Here is a 16,122-nt window from a genome sequence, read left to right on the forward strand (position 1 = left end):
TGGTCTGCTTGAAACATGTTGGTATTACAGACTCACTTAGGGACATGCTGAAAATGTCAGTGAATCACCTGCCAGTTGGTCAGCACATGCCCGGAGCACAAGTCCTGGTAATCCGTCTAGCCCTGCAGCCTTGTGTATGTTAACCTGTTTAAAGGTCTTACTCACGTCGGCTATGGAGAGCGTGATCACACAGTCGTCCAGAACAGCTAATGCTCTCATGCATGCCTCAGTGTTACTTGCCTCGAAGCAAGCATAGAAGTGATTTAGCTCATCTGGTAGGCTCGTGTCACTGGGCAGCTCGCGGCTGTGCTTCCCTTTATAGTCTGTAATAGCTTGCAAGCCCTGCCACATAAGACGAGCGTCGGAGCCGGTGTAGTATGATTCAATCTTTGCACTGTATTGACGCTTTGCTTGTTTGATGGTTCGTCGCAGGGCATAGCAGGATTTCTTGTTAGCTTCCGGGTTAGAGTCCTGCACCTGGAAAGCGGCAGCTCTACCCTTTAGCTCAGTGCGATTGTTGCCTGTAATCCGTGGCTTCTGGTTGGAGTATGTACGTACAGTCATGGTTGGGACGACGTCCTCGATGCACTTATTGATAATGCCAGTGACTGATGTGGTGTACTCCTCAATGCCATCGGAAGAATCCCGGAACATGTTCCAGTCTGTGATAGTAAAACAGTCCTGTAGTTTAGCATCTGCTTCATCAGACCACTTTTTTATAGACCGAGTCACTGGTGCTTCCTACTTGAATCTTTGCTTGTAAGCAGGGATCAGGAGGATAGAGTTGTGGTCGGATTTACCAAATGGAGGGCGAGGGAGAGCTTTGTACGCGTCTCTGTGTGTGGAGTACAGGTGATCTAGAATTTTTTTCCCTCTGGTTGCACATTGAACATGTTGATAGAAATTTGGTAGAACTGATTTAAGTTTCCCTGCATTAAAGTCTCTGGCCACTAGGAGCGCCGCCTCTGGGTGAGTGGTTTCCTGTTTGCTTATTTCCTAATACAGGTGACTGAGTGTGGTCTTGGTGCCAGCATCTGACTGTGGTGGTAAATAAAGTAGTCAGCTTCTTATGCCACACCTGTCATGTGAATGGATTATCTCGGCAAAGGAGAAATGCTCACTAACAAATTTGCGCCCAACATTTTTGAGAAATTAGCTTTTTGTGCATGTGGAATATTTCTGGGATCTTTTATTTCAGCTCATGAAACATTGGGAAACACTTTACATGTTTTGTTTATATTTTTGTTCAGTATAGACATTTTTGCACATTGATTGAAGCTGAAATACAGAAATATTTAATTTACATAAGTATTCACACACTAGTTCTGACCATGCAGTAATATCTAACAAGTAATCTAACAATTTCACAACAACTACCTTTTACACACAAGTGTAAAGGAATGAATAAGAATATGTACATATAAATATATATATGAGCGATGGCCGAACGTCATAGGCAAGATGCAGTAGATGGTATAGAGCACAGTATATACATATGAGATGAGTAATGTAGGGTAGGTAAACATGATATAAAGTGGCATTGTTTAAAGTGACTGGTGATTCATTTATTACATACAATTTTTTATTATTAAAGTGGCTAGAGATTTGAGTCAGTATGTTTGCAGCAGCCACTCAATGTTAGTGATGGCCTTGAGATAGAAGCTGTTTTTCAGTCTCTCGGTCCCAGCTTTGATGCCCCTGTACTGACCTCGCCTTCTGGATGATAGCGGGGTGAACAGCCAGTGGCTTGGGTGGTTGCTGTCCTTGATGATATTTTTGGCCTTCCTTTGACATCGAGTGGTGTAGGTGTCCTGGAGGGCAGGTGCCCCCGGTGATGCGTTGTGCAGACCTCACTACCCTCTGGAGAGCCTTACGGTTGTGGGCGGAGCAGTTGCCGTACCCGGCGGTGATACAGCCCGACAGGATGCTCTTGATTGTGCACCTGTAAAAGTTTGTGAGTGTTTTTGGTGACAAGCCACATTTCTTCAGCCTCCTGAGGTTGAAGAGGCAGTGTTGCACCACGATGTCTGTGTGGGTGGACCATTTCAGTTTGTCCGTGATGTGTACGCCGAGGAACTTAATACTTTCCACCTTGTCCACTACTGTCCCGTCGATGTGGATAGGGGGGTGCTCCCTCTGCTGTTTCCTGAAGTCCACAATAATCTCCTTTGTTTTGTTGACGTTGAGTGTGAGGTTATTTTCCTGACACCACACTCTGAGGGCCCTCACCTCCTCCATGAAGGCGGTCTCGTCGTTATTGGTAATCAAGCCTACCACTGTAGTGTCGTCTGCAAACTTGATGATTGAGTTGGAGGCATGCATGGCCACGCAGTCATAGGTAACAGGGAGTACAGGAGAGGGCTGAGAACGCACCCTTGTGGGGCCCCAGTGTTGAGGATCAGCGGGTGGAGATCTTGTTTCCTACCCTCACCACCTGGGGACGGCCCGTCAGAAAGTCCAGGACCCAGTTGCACAGGGCGGGGTCAAAGCCCAGGTTCTCGAGCTTGATGACAAGTTTGGAGGTTATTATGGTGTTAAATGCTGAGCTGTAGTCGATGAACAGCATTCTTACATAGGTATTCCTCTTGTCCAGATGGGTTAGGGCAGTGTGCAGTGTTATTGCGATTGCGTCGTCTGTGGACCTATTGGGGCAGTAAGCAAATTGGAGTGGGTCTAGGGTGTCAGGCAGGGTGGAGGTGATTTGATCCTTGACTAGTCTCTCAAAGCACTTCATGATGACGGAAGTGAGTGCTACGGGGCGATAGTCGTTTAGCTCAGTAACCTTAGCTTTCTTGGGAACAGGAACAATGGTGGCCATCTTGAAGCATGTGGGAACAGCAGACTGGGATAGGGATTGATTGAATATGTCCGTAAACACACCAGCCAGCTGGTCTGAGCATGCTCTGAGGACGCGGCTAGGGATGCCATCTGGGCCGACAGCCTTGCGAGGGTTAACACGTTTAAATGTTTTACTCACATTGGCTGTGATGAAGGAGAGCCCGCAGGTTTTGGTAGCGGGCTGTGTCGGTGGCACTGTATTGTCCTCAAAGCGAGCAAAGAAGTTGTTTCTCTGGGAGCAAGACATCAGGGTCCGTGACGAGGCTGGTTTTCTTTTTGTAGTTCGAGATTGACTGTAGACCCTGCCACATACCTCTCGTGTCTGAGCCGTTGAATTGCGACTCTACTTTGTCTCTATACTGACGCTTAGTTTTTTTGATTGCCATTTCGGAGGGAATAGCTACACTGTTTGTATTCGGTCATGTTCCGGTCACCTTGCCCTGATTAAAAGTGGTTTGCGCTTTCAGTTTTGCGCGACTGCTGCCATCAATCCACGGGTTTTGGTTGGGGAAGGTTTTAATTGTCGCCGTGGGTACAACATCACCGATGCACTTGCTAATAAACTCGCTCACCGAATCAGCGTATAGATCAATGTTTTTGTTCAACTCTATCCGGAACATATCCCAGTCCACGTGATCGAAGCAATCTTGAAGCGTGGAATCAGATTGGTCGGTGATGTTCAATGATTGACCAGTGTTGAACAGACCTGAGCACGGGCATTTCCTGTTTTAGTTTCTGTTTATAGGCTGGGAGCAACAAAATGGAGTCATGATCAGATTTGCCAAAAGGAGGGCGAGGGAGGGCTTTGTATGCATCGCAGAAGTTAGAGTAACAATGATCCAGAATTTTTCCAGCCCGGGTCGCGCATTCAACATGCTGATAAAATTTAGGGAGCCTTGTTTTCAGATTAGCCTTGTTAAAATCCTCAGCTACAATAAATGCAGCCTCAGGATATGTGGTTTCCAGTTTACATAGAGTCCAATGAAGTTCTTTCAGGGCCGTCGAGGTGTCTGCTTGGGGGGATGTACATGACTGTGATTATAATCGAAAAGAATTCTCTTGGTAGATAATGCGGTCGGCATTTGATTGTAAGGAATTCTAGGTCAGGTGAACAAAAGGACTTGATTTCCTGTATGTTGTTATGATCACACCACGACTCGTTAATTATAAGGCATACACCCCCGCCCTTCTTCTTACCAGAGAGTTGTTTGTTTCTGTCAACGCGATACGTGAAGAAACCAGGTGGCTGTATCAACTCTGATAACGTATCCCGTATAATTTATTATTTATTTACCGTTATTTTACCAGATAAGTTGACTGAGAACACGTTCTCATTTGCAGCAACGACCTGGGGAATAGTTACAGGGGAGAGGAGGGGGATGAATGAGCCAATTGTAAACTGGGGATTATTAGGTGACCATGATGGTTTGAGGGCCAGATTGGGAATTTAGCCAGGACACCGGGGTTAACACCCCTACTCTTACGATAAGTGCCATGGGATCTTTAATGACCTCAGAGAGTCAGGACACCCGTTTAACGTCCCATCCGAAAGACGGCACCCTACACAGGGCAGTGTCCCCAATCACTGCCCTGGGGCATTGGGATATTTTTTAGACCAGAGGAAAGAGTGCCTCCTACTGGCCCTCCAACACCACTTCCAGCAGCATCTGGTCTCCCATCCAGGGACTGACCAGGACCAACCCTGCTTAGCTTCAGAAGCAAGCCAGTAGTGATATGCAGGGTGGTATGCTGCTGGCGTGTTTCCGTGAAACAGAGAATGTTACAATCTCCGATGTCTCTCTGGAAGGCAACCCTTGCTCGGATTTCGTCTACCTTGTTCTCAAGAGAATGGACATTGGCTAGTAGTATACTCGGGAGCGGTGGGCGATGTGCCCGTCTACGGAGCCTGACCAGAAGACCACCCCTCTGTCCCTTCTGCGGCGCCGTTGCTTTGGGTCGCCTGTTGGGATCCAATCCATTGTCCTGGGAGGTGGACCAAACAGAGGATCCGCTTCGGGAAAGTCGTATTCCTGGTCATAATGTTGGTAAGTTGCTCTTATATCCAATAGTTCCTCCAAGCTGTATGTAATAAGACTTAATATTTCCTGGGGTAACAGTGTAAGAAATAATACATAAAAAAGCAAAATACTGCATAGTTTCCTAAGAACGCGAAGCGAGGCGGCCATCTCTGTCTGCGCCAGTCACGGTAACTGACCATTAATTAATATAAACACACTTAGCATCTCCTGGTTTCCAGACCTTTGGAACATTTACATTTAAAAAGTCTAATAAAGCCATGTAAAATAGCTTACACCATCACAATAAATTAATTATTTATTTTAGACAGGTCTAAAGAAGCATGATATGAAGAAAATGTAGTCTATTTCAGAAGAACAGAAAAGCTTACTCTGAGTTATGTTATGTCCTTATGTTAGGCCCTGATCTGGCTATGCCATATGGCTGTGTGCTACACTAGTTCATTTAGCAGACAAGATTTGCTTAGAACTACATGACAGTATGCTATATTATTTTATAGTATGAAGAATACAATTGAACATAGCTCAATAAAATAAAAAGGATATTTTCTCCAAACAATTTGAGGGAGTGCACACATGCGGCTATTCTGTTTTGAGCAGTTAACAAAGTAACAGGTACTCCGATATGCTTAATTTAGCTATTTATGTAATTTTAGTTGTGATAAAAATGTTGGGAGATAAGTTTTGATATTTAATACATTCTAAGGCTGCACAATGCAACTCTAATGATGATTTGAAAAAAAGTTGCATGAAAGGCATTAGCTCTGCTTAGTTTTTTGCACAGGCTGTACACACTTCATTAGACTCTCATTCACAATTCGACAAGCACTTGATAATGCCTATAATTTCCCGGCTGCATCCCCTTTGTGTGTCCATAATGCCCCCTAAAAAAATCCATGCCTTTTGCAGCCAGTGGCCATTGTGCCTTTAGGCTGAATGTAATAATTATAATTCCCTTATCCCGGCTCGGTGCCGAAGCACCTCTCACTGATATGGCTCTCCGTCACGTGATCGGGTCTTTCTCACAGGCTACAAGTGAAGAAAGACATTTTTATTTTATTTTTTATTTTACTGTTATTTTACCAGGTAAGTTGACTGAGAACACGTTCTCATTTGCAGCAACGACCTGGGGAATAGTTACAGGGGAGAGGAGGGGGATGAATGAGCCAATTGTAAACTGGGGATTATTAGGTGACCATGATGGTTTGAGGGCCAGATTGGGAATTTAGCCAGGACACCGGGGTTAACACCCCTACACTTACGATAAGTGCCATGGGATCTTTAATAACCTCAGAGAGTCAGGACACCCGTTTAACGTCCCATCCGAAAGACGGCACCCTACACAGGGCAGTGTCCCCAATCACTGCCCTGGGGCATTGGGATATTTTTTTTAGACCAGAGGAAAGAGTGCCTCCTACTGGCCCTCCAACACCACTTCCAGCAGCATCTGGTCTCCCATCCAGGGCCTGACCAGGACCAACCCTGCTTAGCTTCAGAAGCAAGCCAGTAGTGGACATATCGGGGACGCAATTGTGCGTGTCCTTATCCAATTCCGAGGCGCATATTGAAGATACTGTCAACATTTACATTTCGTCAGCCAACAAGATGAGTAAGTAACAGCAAAAGCACTAGCCTATGTCAATCTACTATCCCCCATAGTACAAAAGTTGACCTATTATATTCTGTGCAAGAAATAAATATTCCAAACATATTCTGGGATAATTGAGGGATGCGATAGATCCCAAATTAATACAACCACTAGCATGAAAAGAAAACTGTTTTAAGCAATGGGCCTGACCCAACAGATGAGAACATTTAGCTTAAAATGTAGCTAAACTATTAAGCTATTTCTTCACATTAAAACACGGCAGCGCGAATGTTCCATTAGCAAGTAAACAGCATTCTCAAAAGTGACCACAAATGCGATTACACATGTAATGGTTTTAATATAAAGGTGCATTTTTATGGTGAAAATGAACTTCCCCAAACTTGAAACTCTGCGCTGCATATCTATGCCAGTTAGGCTCTATACCCGTTGTAAAGCGGATTAATGTGCTTAATTTTAAGAAGTTATTTGGCCACTGTAGTTGTGATACAAACCTTATCAAAACATATAGGCCTATGGACTAGGCTACATGAGGTGTGCGACTTTGATTTGAAAAAGTCACAAAACAAAGCATGTGGTGTTTCTTGCCTTATGCTGGGCATCATTCACAAGTGATAATATATCATCCACAAGTGATAGGCTAATACTGTAACCCATCACACTATTCTTGATTTAATCTTGTCTTTACATATACTAAATAATATGTGTCAAATTTGTTTTGATTTAGAATGGACCATTATCATGTACCTGTCTCAAAACAGGGGCAGTGGAAAACAATACATGTCATCTATGCACTTAAATAGCAAATGGAGGACGCTTATCCCGTAGTTCATTTTCATGCCAGCCAGGTAGGCTATACTCCTGTTATAAAGAGAAGCAATGTGCTTAATATTAGGAAAGTTGAGAATAAATATAGTAGGCCTAGCCTATAGAAAGCTGATGGGATCCTCCTCTTTTTAATAGAGACCATCACTCTGTTTTCTCACACAATTGCATTGCTTATAGAAATCAGAAGCATCAGAGTTGGAGAAGCCTAATTACCATGGCTAAACGGTCACGTGGAATTTGACTGCCTCACGACTCGTGACCGTGGTATGGACCCCATAACAGCCCTGCACACACCTGAGTCAATGCTTGTAGAAACACTTTGGCAGCGATTACAGCTGTGAATCGTTTTGGGTAAGTCTCTAAGAGCTTTGCACACCTGGATTGTAAAATATTTGCCCATTATACATTTGTTTATTCTTCAAGCTCTGTCAAGTTGATTGTTGATTATTGCTAGACAGCCATTTTCAAGTCTTGCCATAGATTTTCAAGTAGATTTAAGTTAAAACTGTAACTAGGCCCCTCAGGAACATTTGGCCTTGTGTTTTAGGTTATTGTCCTGCTGAAAGGTGAATTCATCTCCCAGCGTCTGGTGGAAAGCAGACTGAACCAGGTTTTTCTCTCTGATTTTTCCTGTGCTTATTGCTTTACTCCGTTTCTTTGTATCCTAAAAAACTTGCTAGTCCTTGCCGATGACAAAAATACCTATAACATGATACATCCACCACGATGCTTGAAAATATGGAGAGTGGTACTCAGTAATGTGTTGTATTGGATTTGCCCCACAGAACACTTTGTATTCAGGACAAAAAGTTCATTTATTTACCTTTTTTTTTGCAGTAATACTTAGCTGCCTTATTACAAACAGGTTGCATGTTTTGTAATATTTCTATTCTGTACAGGCTTCCTTTTTTCACTCTGTCATTTACATTAGTATTGTGGAGTAACTACACTGTTGTTGATCCATCTTCAGTTTTCTCCTATCACAACCATTACACTCTGTAACTGTTATCACCACTGGCCTCATGGTGAAATCCCTGAGCAATTTCCTTCTTCTCTGGGAACTGTTAGGAAGGACGCCCGTATCTTTGTAGTGACTGGATGTATTGATACACCATCCAAAGCCTAATTAATAACTTCACTATGCTCAAAGGGATATTCAGCGTCTGCGCTTTTTATTGTTACACATCTACCAATAGGTGCCCTTCTTTGCGAGGCATTGAAAAACCTCCCTGGTCTTTGTGGTTGAATCTGTGCTTGAAATGTAGTACTCAATTGAGGTACCTTACAGATACTTGTATGTGTGGGGTACAGAGGTGGGGTAGTCATTCAAAAATTATTGAACAAGGAATGCAACTTATTATGCGATTTGTTAAGCACATTTTTACTCCTGAACTTACAGTGAGCTCCAAAAGCATTTAGACAGTGACACATTGTGTATTGTTTCTCCTCTGTACTCTAGCACTTTGGATTTGAAATGATACAATGACTATGAGGTCAGAGTGCAGATTGTTCCAAAAGTATTGAGACAAATTCACTTATATGTGTATTAAAGTAGTAAAAAGTAAGTTATTTGGTCCCATATTCAAAGCAGGCAATTACTACATCAAGCATCTGACTCGACACATTTTTGGGATGCATTTGCTGTTTGTTTGCTTCTGAGATTCTTCAAAGTTGCCACCCTTTGACTTGATGACAGCTCTGCATACTCTTGTCATTCTCTCAACCAGATTCATGAGGTAGTCACCAGGAATGCATTTCAATTAAACGGTGTGTCTTGTTAAAAGTTCATTTGTGGAATTTCTTTCCTTCTTAATGCAGTTGAGCCAATCAGTTGTGTTGTGACAAGGTAGGGGGGTATACAGAACATAGCCCTATTTTTAAAAGACCAAGACCATATTGTGGCAAGACAAATAAGCAAAGAGAAACTACAGTCCATCATTACTTTAAGACAAGAAAGAAAGTCAATGAGGAACATTTCAAAAACTTTGAACGTTTCTTCAAGTGCAGTCGCAAAAACCATCAAGCGCTATGATGAAAGTGGCTCTCATGAGGACCGTCACAGGAAAGGAAGACCCAGAGTTACAGTACCTCTGCTGCAGAGGATACGTTCACTGGAGTTACCAGCCTCAGAAATTGCAGCCCTAATAAATGCTTCACAGGGTTCAAGTAACAGTCACATCTCAACATCAATTGTTCAGAGGTGACGGCCTGAATCAGGCCTTCATGGTTGAAATGCTGCAAAGAAACCACTACTAAAGGACACCAATAAGAAGAAGAGACTTGCTTGGGCCAAGAAACAAGAGCAATGGACATTACACCAGTGGAAATCTCTCCTTTGGTCTGATGAGTCCAAATTTGAGATTTTTGGTTTGAAGAATCTTAAATATAAAATATATTTTGATTTGATTAATACTTTTTTGGTTACTACATGATTCCATATGTGTTATTTCATAGTTTTGATGTCTTCACTATTATTCTACAATGTAAAAAATAGTAAAAATAAAGAAAAACCCTTGAATGAGCAGGTGTGTCCAAACTTTTGACTGGTACTGAATATTTTTTTTATTAATATTTTGGTTTAATTCAAATTTTTCAGGGGGTGGTGCAGCACCCTCAGCACCTTTACTTCCCGCGGCAATGCTTTTATTGGGTTTCCCTCTGTACACAGACCACATGTACAGTTGATGTCGGAAGTTTACATACACATAGGTTGGATTCATTAAAATTAGTTTTTCAACCACTCCACAAATTTCTTGTTAACAAACCATAGTTTTGGCAAGTCGGTTAGGACATCTACTTTGTGCATTACACAAGTAATTTTTCCAAAAATTGTTTACAGACAGATTATTTCACTTACAATTCACTGTATCACAATTACAGTGGGTTAGAAATGTACTGAGTTGACTGTGTCTGTAAACAGCTTGGTAATTCCAGAAAATTATGTCATGGCTTTAGAAGCTTCTGATAGGTTAATTGACATAATTTGTCAATTGGAGGTGTACCTGTGGATGTATTTCAAGGCCTACCTTCAAACTCAGTGCCTCTTTGCTTGACATCATGGGAAAATCAAAATCGAAATCATCCAAGACCTCAGAAAAAGAATTGTAGACCTCCACAAGTCTGATTCATCCTTGGGAGAAATTTCCAAACGCCTGAAGGTACCACGTTCATCTGTACAAACAATAGTACACAAGTATATACACCATGGGACCACGCAGCCGTCATACCACTCAGGAAGGAGACGCGTTCTGTCTCCTTGAGATGAACATACTTTGGTGCGAAAAGTGCAAATCAATCCCAAAACAACAGCAAAGGACCTTGTGAAGATGCTGGAAGAAACAGGTACAAAAGTATCTAGTTTTATCCACAGTAAAACAAGTCCTATATCGACATAACCTGAAAGGCCGCTCAGCAAGGAAGAAGCCACTGCTCCAAAACTGCCATAAAAAAGCCAGACTACGGTTTGCAACTGCACATGGGGCCAAATATTGTACTTTTTGGAGAAATGTCCTCTGGTCTGATGAAACAAAAATAGAATTGTTTAGCCATAATGACCATCGTTATGTTTGGAGGAAAAAGTGGGAGGCTTGCAAGCCGAAGAACACCATTCCAACCGTGAAGCACGGGGGTGGCAGCATCATGTTGTGGGGGTGCTTTGCTGCAGGAGGGATTGGTGCGCTTCACAAAATAGATGGCATCATGAGGAAAGGAAAATTATGTGGATATATTGAAACAACATCTCAAGACATCAGTCAGGAAGTTAAAGCTTGGTCGCAAAGGGTCTTCCAAATGGACAATGACCCCAAGCATTCTTCCAAAGTTGTGGCAAAACGACTTAAGGACAACAAAGTCAAAGTATTGGAGTGGCCATCACAAAGCCCTGACCTCAATCATATGGAAAATTTGTGGGCAGAACTGAAAAAGTGTGTGCGAGCAAGGAGGCCTACAAACCTGACTCAGTCACACCAGCTCTATCAGGAGGAAAGGGCCAAAATTCACCCAACTTATTGTGGGAAGCTTGTGGAAGGCTACCCGAAACGTTTGACCCAAGTTAAACCATTTAAAGGCAATGCTACCAAATACTAATTGACTATATGTAAACTTCTGACCCACTGGGAATGTGATGAATAAAATAAAAGCTAAAATACATCATTCTCTCTGCTATTATTCTGACGTTTCACATTCTTAAAATAAAGTGGTGATCCTAACTGACCTAAAACAGGGAAATTTTACTAGGATTAAATGTCAGGAATTGTGAAAAGCTGAGTTTAAATTTATTTGGCTAAGGTGTATGTAAACTTCAGACTTCAACTGTATATACTGTTTCCTGTACTATTCTACTGTATCTTAGTCTGTTCCGCTCTGACATCAATCATCCATATGTATATAGTCTTAATTCATTCCTACTTAGATTTGTGTGTATTGGGTATTTGTTGTGTAATTTGTTAGATATTACTGCACTGTCGGAGCTAGAAGCACAAGCATTTCGCTACACATACAATAACATCTGCTAATCACGTTTATGTGACCAATAAAATTTGATTTGATTTGAAGATCCGTTTTTGGTTCAACCCCCACATGGGAGAGGGAGATAAGGTCTGTGCAGAATGCTCTTTGTGTAACTCAACATGAAGATGTCCTCCTAACGATCCTTACGGAGGTGGAAGGCATACTAGGCTCCAAGCCCCTTGGCTATGTTTCAGCAGATGTAGCAGACCCCGATCCAGTCACGCCCTATCTGCTCTCGATGGGGCGACATGAAGCTTCACTCCCACATGCTGTATATGCAGACAAAGACCTTCTTGGACAACACCATTGGAAGCATAGTAAGGTCCTGGCTTACCACTTTGGACCCACTTCATGTGGAACTACTTGCCAAGTCTTCAGCAAACACAGAAGTGGTGGAAGAACACACCAGACTTGAAGGTTGGACAAGTGGCCATGATAGTGGAGCCTCGTTGCTCATCATACGGATAGTGAAGACGATCCCAGGTGCAGATGGAAGGATCCGGACTGTGGAGGTCAAGGTCAAGTAACGAACCTACCTGCGTCTTGTTGCCCGATTGGTGGAGTTTCCTGCCTTGTTAGACAATGCAGACCTACCTTCGTAGAAAGGAAGATGGAGGCTTTTACTAAATTCTAATTATTTACACTAATTCTGGGGTGGTTGTATAAAAGCCTGTTAGATTTGAATTAAGAATCTCGCTAGATTTAAGTAGATCTAAATGGACATTTTATTGAACTTCCAGTTGGCTTTAGTGGATACCAGACTGTTTTTCCTTTGCAGGGATATTTGTGCATTTTCTACCAAATGTAAGTCAGAACAAATATTTATTTCACTTTTAGAATATTCCTGTTGCTATTGTTATATGTAAATACAAGTAATTCGTATGTAGAGAACGGGTTGGCGTCGATAGATGGCCACTCTGTTTCTAGCACCTGAGCAACTTTGCAGTATTTTGTATTTTTTTTGTGTTATTTCTCACATTTTTAGCACATTATTGTGTTATTACATACAGCCGGAAATAACTTTGGGATATCAGAGTGGCAGTAATACGACTTTCCTGAATTAGATCCTTTGTTCGTACCACTCAAGGCGATTGAACTTATCCTAGAGGCTGCTTCAAAACACTGCCAGTGGAGAAGAGGTTTTCGGAGTGGACTTTTAGTTAGACTCAGGAGGCATGCACACCATCCACCGCTTCAGAGTATATTACTCGCTAATGTTCAGTCCCGGACAATAAAGCAGACAAGCTCAGGGCAAGGATCTCGTTCCAGAGAGACATCAGGGACTGCAACATACTCTGCTCTACGGAATCATGGCTCTCTCCAGATATACTGTCCCCGTCCATACAGCCAGCTGGGTTCTCAGTACATTGCACAGATAGCAATAAAGAACCCTCCAGAAAGAAGAAAGGTGGAGGTGTACTGTATGTTTCATGATTAATTACTCATGGTGCTATTGTGGTAACATACAGGAACTCAAATCCTATTGTGCACCTGACCTAGAATACCTCACAATCCCCCTCAAGCCGATACCACGACGGATCTCAAGGAATTACTGTACACTGGACCTTGTGCAAACTGGAAACCGCATATCCTGAGGATTTGGAAAGGCACACACACCTGTCTATATAAGGTCCCACAATTGACAGTGCATGTCAGAGCAAAAACCAAGCCATGAGGTCGAAGGAATTGTCCGTAGAGCTCCGAGACAGGATTGTGTCAAGGCAAAGATCTGGGGAAGGGTACCAAAACATTTCTGCAGCATTGAAGGTCCCCAGGAACTCAGAAGCCTCCACCATTCTTAAATGGAAGAATTTTGGAACCACCAAGACTCTTCCTAGAGCTGGCCGCCCGGCCAAACTGAGCAATTGGGGGAGAAGGGTCTTGGTCAGGGAGGTGACCAAGAACCCAATGGTCACTCTGGCAGAGCGCCAGAGTTCATCTGTGGAGATGGGATAACCTCCCAGAAGGAAAACCATCTCTGCAGCACGCCACCACTCAGACCTGTATGGTAGAGTGGCCAGACGGAAGCCACTCCTCAGTAAAAGGCACATGACAGCCCACTTGGAGTTTGCCAAAAGGCACATAAAGACTCTCAGACCATGAGAAACAAGATTCTCTGGTCTGATGAAACCAAGATTGAACTCTTTGGCCTGAATACAAAGCGTCACATCTGTAGGAAACCTGGCACCATCCCTATGGTGAAGCGTGGTGGTGGCAGCATCATGCTGTGTGGATGTTTTCAGTGGCAGGGACTGGAAGAGTAGTCAAGATCAAGGGAAAGATGAACGGAGAAAAGTACAGAGTCCTGCTCCAGAGCGCTCAGGACTTTAGACTGGGGCGAAGGTTCACCTTCCAACAGGACAACGACCCTAAGCACACAGCCAAGACAACGCAGGAGTGGCTTCGGGACAAGTCTCTGAATGTCCTTGAGTGGCCCAGCCAGAGCCCGGACTTCAACCTGATCAAACATCTCTGGAGAGAACTGAAAATAACTGTGTAGCAACGCTCCCCATCCAACCTGACAGAGCTTGAGAGGATCTGCAGAGAATAATGTGAGAAACTCCCCAAATACAGGTGTGTCAAGCTTGTAACGTTATACCCAAGAGGACTCGAGGCTGTAATCACTGCCAAAGGTGCTTCAACAAAGCAAAGGGTCTGAATAGTTATGTAAATGTGATATTTCAGTTTATTATTTTTTATACATTTTCTAAAATGTCTAAAAACCTGTTTTTGCTTTGTCATTGTGGGGTATTGCTTGTAGATTGATGAGGGGGAAAAACTATTTAATCTATTTTAGAATAAGGCTGTAAAGTAACAACATGTGGAAATAGTCAAGGGGTCTGAATACTTTCCAAATGCACTGTATATTCTCGGACTACGACATTGCTCGTCTTAATATTTCTATATTTCTTAATTCCATTATTTTACTTTTAGATTGGTGTGTATTGTTGTGTATTGTTAGATATTACCACACTTTTGGAGCTAGGAACACAAGCATTTCGCTACACCTGCTAAATATGTGAATGCGACCAATACAATTTGATTTGGATGGGTAACTTTCTTCACCAGTTCTTTTACCATTTTGTACAATTATGTGATTACCCTACCAGTTGTTGTAACTGTAAAGTTAATTCTCCCGAGAGGAATTACAGGTTATTTTTCTCTAATTGTAAATTGTGTATAGAGATAGCTGACATTACTGTCATATTATTTATTGGATTTACATTGTAGTAATTTTCTCTTTCATGTATAACCTGTTTCGTCATTAAAACTCCTAGACTGCGCTTCTGTGTCTGTCGTCACTCTTTGACCAGAGTGCAGTCCGGAATCATTCTACTGCGAGTGGCCTATCCACACATTAGAGAGTACCAGACTCCGTTTTATAACTACTTTTTCAAAGTAACATTAGTTAAATAAATTATATTTTTCATAAGGATAGCTTTAGTGTAGCTTAACTTCCTTCAGTGTGAAGTAATTGGTAGCTTGGTAAACTATCTTTTCAGAGGAGCTTCCCCAACACAGGTAGCAATCATTACCAATAGGAAGGCTCGATTAAATCTATACAGATATTATGTCAATGCTGTACTTCACCTGTGTGAATCTACGTAACACATTTCCCCTGTATATCTTTTTAAAATACTGAGGCAAAACTTGAATGAACCAATATGAAATGGGGCAATTTCTGTATTTCTGGAACCGTCAGCTGCTCACTCTCCTGCTGTAACAGCCGAGGTCCATTACAGAGAATGGGCTGGCAGTAGGGAGGAAGACATTAGGGGCAGAGAGATGGTGAATGTGTAGCTCTAATGGGTGCATTAGACAGCAGAGAGTGGAGGTGAGATCCTGCCCTGTCCATACCAGGGGATAAAGGGGTGGGATGACGGGGAGGAAGGGGGGCAGCACTCACACCCACAGTCCCATAAGACAATAGGAGCAGAAGAGTAGTCATCCGGTGACCTGTCAGTAGAAAAGACTGTACCGTGAGTTAGGTGGACTGTGGTGGGGGTATTGATCTGGGCTGTGCAGACATCCAAAGTGCACTTAGACTAATAACTGAGAATTGCCATTTGTGCTTCGTTTCAACCCAATGCAAGAAATTGTAGTGGAAATTAACCTTATTTTAAGCCATTTCTGGACAAAACACAGTCGATTAAATTGACCAAATCAAATGCAGGTTTTCCAACAAATGTGAATACTAAACACATTCTATTATCATTACATCATTATGGGTGGAATGGCATAAGATAATGTAACGAAATAGGAACATTTTATTAATGAAAGAAATCAGCATTCATTCTACAGACA

At 42.6% G+C, this 16,122-nt stretch overlaps 1 protein-coding gene across 2 annotated transcripts in view; it reads right to left on the reverse strand.

The window, feature by feature from the left end:
- The window catches only part of LOC129826198 (leucine-rich repeat-containing protein 75B-like), a 31,518-nt gene that overhangs the window by 14,104 nt on the left and 1,292 nt on the right, over positions 1-16,122 (reverse strand). The window lies entirely within an intron of this gene.

This window comes from Salvelinus fontinalis, chromosome 28 (genome assembly GCF_029448725.1).
Source record: "Salvelinus fontinalis isolate EN_2023a chromosome 28, ASM2944872v1, whole genome shotgun sequence".
Classification (NCBI taxonomy): Eukaryota; Metazoa; Chordata; class Actinopteri; order Salmoniformes; family Salmonidae; genus Salvelinus; species Salvelinus fontinalis.